We start from the raw sequence: 4,068 nt of genomic DNA, 5'->3' as shown, positions 1-4,068 counted from the left end.
TAGTGTGACCCTTTTCCGAGAGCTGGGCAGTGTCCCCAGCATCAGGGAGTTCTTCAGTCTTGGGGCTGTGGGGGCCGATGTCCACATGGTCCGCTGGACTTGGGACTCTTGATGGCTTCCCTGTGTCGTTCAGCACTCTTCTTCCTTCAGGCAGGGAGAGAGTAATCCCTTTGCCTTAGAAGTCTGCTCACAGGCTTTTAAAACCCCAGTTTCTACTCACTGAAGTAGGCTACCCACCTTTGTGGCACTGAGGGCCCGAGATCCCCGGCCTGGTGACTCATTCCCTTGAGATGCTTGCTTATGTCTAAGAAGTTTTCATAACTGTACTAGTGAGTAGGCTCCGCTACCTTTATGGCTATATGTGAATCCACGGTCAACATGCTCATATAGCTATCCTCTCTGTCTGATGAAACATACAAATTTCCTCTAGTTCATTAATGCCCCGCCCCCCACTGCCATGACCCCAATTCTACCTTACAAACCCGACTAGACCAGAGGATGTACACTGGTACAGATCAGAGCTGGAAACACAGGGAATCCAGGATAGATGAACCCCTCGGGACCAGTAATGAGAGTAACCATAACAGGAGGGTAAGGGGAAAGTGGGACGAGAAAGGGGGAACCAATCACAATGATCTACGTATAACCCCCTCCCAGGGGAATGGATATCAGAAAAGTGGGTGAAGGCAGACATTGGTCAGTGCAAGGCATGAAAAAGTAATAATAATTTATAAATTATCAAGGGTTCATGAGGGAGGGAGAGGGAAAAATGAGGAGCCAATACCAAGGGCTCAAGTAGAAAGAAAATGTTTTGAAAACAATGATGACAACAAATGTACAAATGTGCTTGACCCAATGGATGTATGTAAGGATTATGATAAGAGCAGTACGAGCCCCCAATAAAATGATTTACGGTTTTAAAAAAAGACAACTATCCTCTGTCAAGTCTATATATAGCCAGGGATGCCATCCCACCCTCTTTCCCATGCCCGGTCAGCCTGTCTGCCTATCCATGTGTCTACTCCTAGGAAAACTAGAACCAAACTCCACACCATCAAGTTGATGGTGACTCACAACAGCCCTGCAGGACAGGGGAGACCTGCCCCTGTGGGTTTCCAAGACTTCACTCTTTTCGGGAGTAGAAAGCTCTGGCTTTCCTTTGAGGAGCGGCTGATGGTTTCGAACTGCTGGCCTTGGTAGATCGCAGTCCCATGCATAACCACTACACCACCAGGGCTCCTTCTCCACTCGAAGATCACCACTGGTGCAGGATGGATTTATGACAGCATTTGCCTGTCGCCTTTGACTCTTAGAACCCGCACAGTATCACCTCTGCCTCCATGATTATTCCTAACCTTCAGCTTGTTGTGTATTGCTCTCCCTTCACCAATGTTATTAACGCTTGTCTACCCTCTAGCTGGAACGTCACCTTTTCTTCCACAGTGGTCAAATCACTGTCTTGTCATGGTTCGACGTACCTAAATGGCTAAGTTCTAAGAGGCCACAGCATCCTGTCCGCCTCCTGCTCTTAGTCTTTTCATTCTACTTGGTCGGGCATTTAGGCCGTGAATTGGGTAGGGCGCATTAAGATGTCTCCATGGTCTTCATCATTCTAGGTTTACGCTTAGGTCCTTGACCCATCTCACGGTCATTTTTGTTGATGGTATGAGACGCGGGTTCTGTTTCATTCTTCTGCAAATGGCCACCCAGTTCTGCCAGGACCAATTGTTACAGAAACTCTCTCTTCCCCATTAAATGTGTTTCAGCCCTTTGTCAAAGACTGGCTTTCTGTCTGTTACTGGACGGCTTTTCTTCTGGGTTTTCAACTCTGTCCCACTGGTCTTTGTGTCTAGCACTGTACCAGTAGCGGGCTGTTCTACAACTAGTGGACCTTTACGGGTTTCTGCCCGTCTTCACTTGTGTAACTGAGATAGTTTATTGTGCCAGCCTGGCTGATAAACGTAGGTGGGACTGACTGAAGGGCAGAGAGATAAATGGCTTGGTGAGCCTTGCCTTTCTTGTCTCTCGCTCTGTGATCATCGGACCAGTGTGCGGCTGCCTTGCTTGTCCTGTGCCTCAATTTAAAGGCTACACTACCTGTGGGACGCCTAGCCTGTGGAGTGTATCGCTGTAAGTTGAGGTCCCTTTAAGACTTCTCTGGGGCTGGGGACTGGCGGTTGGTGACCTGCCTTGTGATTGGCTGCTGTGCTGACATAGCTTAGCTCTTTCTACAAATAGAGGAAGATCTGGCAGCAGACTAGACTTGAAGGACTGCTAGTCTCTCAACTTTCTCTCACGGATGTGAGTTGCACTACGCCATTTGTAGTGCTTTCTAATTTAACTGTTTATTTCTTGTATTATATATTTATCTGTATATGATTTAACAGTTCATTTCTCATTATATATCTAATTATCTCTATAAATAAGTATATTAAATTATCAGGAATTTGGTTTTATCTCTCTAGAGAACCCTGTCTGACACAGTCACTAAGAACAGCCCTCCCTCCTGGCAAAGATGAGTTCGTCGTGTCTCTAAGTCTATGCCAACTCATAAGGACCCCGGAGAGGGATCAGAGGAGACCCGCAGGGCTGGCTTGGCTGTAATCTTCACCGAAGCAGAACTCAGCTGCTGACAGAAAGGCTACCGTACCAGGTCTCCTTCATAACAAACATGTGAAACACACAAGCCCACTTCACACATTTAAGCAGAACTGTCCAGAGAACACTTTCCCTGAGGGCATCTCCCCGCCCCCCCAACAGCCTCAGCCTGGCCGGAGGTGATCTGTTTTAACATCACAATGGAATGCAGGTTTGTAAGTGCCCTTAGACGGTTCTTGGGGGTGGAACAACCCTTTCACAGGGGTCGCCTGAGACCAGCGGAAAGCACCTATTTCCGAGGGTCTTAGGAACCGAGACACCGCTCCTCTAGACACCGCTCCTCTGTCTGTTTCCAGGCAAGTCCACCCACATGCAGATACGCCCACAGACGAGTACCCTTGCTACACCATGCTTCAAGACAAAATGTCATTTATGTGTCATTAGAAATAAATATTTCACAATATATCATTACATATTGTTTTGTGATGAATCACTCTGCTTTATTTATGCTCAATTTGTCACAATGAAAATACATCCTGCCTATCCGATATTTACATGCCAATTCATAACAGTAGCAAAATCACAGTGATGAATTAGCAACGAAAATAATTTTAAGGTTGGGGGTCAGCACAGCACGAGGAACTGTATGAAAGAGCTGTGGCATGAGGAAGGTTGGGAACCACTGCTCCACAGGAAGGCAGGTCATGTAGCTGTGCTGGAGGCGCACTGGAATGGAAGCCAGGCATCCCAGATCAAAGGCACAACTTCTGCCACTCAACCCTCCTGGCCAGCCAGCTCTCATCACTGCCGCATGGAAGGGGGAAATAAAATAAAACAATTACCAAATTAGATTCCAGCCTTCCAGGAGCTGTGCTTGCATCTGACTCTCAAGAACTATTTCTTGATTGCCATCAAGTTGATCTTGAATTCACAGGAACCCTACACCTGCAGGGTCTTCGTGGGTACCCTAGTCTCCGCACAGGGGTGATCCACTCGTTTTTGAGTGATTTCAATCACTGCCCCTGCCAGCGCACCATGACCCAACTTCCCAGCCTGGAAGGTGCTGGGCCTGAAACAGCCAGTGGACTGCCCTTCCCAGGCCTCCCTCGGTCCTAATCATAGCAGCTGCCTGCGACTCAGGTTACAGATTGGTTTAAACCCAGACAAATCTAAAGCCACATGAAACTGGCTCCTCTGAATGAAGCAATTATGGTACCCCACTTTGTCTCTCCTGCCAGATTTTTCTTATAAAACCCTAGCATTGGAAATAGAGATATGGAGCTTAAAGGTACCCAGGGGGTGCCAAGCAGTTTATGGACACAAGGGGCATGAGAGGGCCGTGGATTTAAAAGACCCCAGGGTCCTCAACATCATAGTCTAAAAACTTAAGAAAGCAATGCAGAATTTTACATTGTATTTGGAGCAACTTTAAAAAGGGTTTCCTAAATCAGATGGAACAAAAAAACCCTT

Source organism: Echinops telfairi, unplaced genomic scaffold, assembly GCF_000313985.2.
Source record: "Echinops telfairi isolate 266 unplaced genomic scaffold, ASM31398v2 ScPeMD7_4225;HRSCAF=4972, whole genome shotgun sequence".
Classification (NCBI taxonomy): domain Eukaryota; kingdom Metazoa; phylum Chordata; class Mammalia; order Afrosoricida; family Tenrecidae; genus Echinops; species Echinops telfairi.
This window is presented reverse-complemented; position numbering follows the sequence as displayed.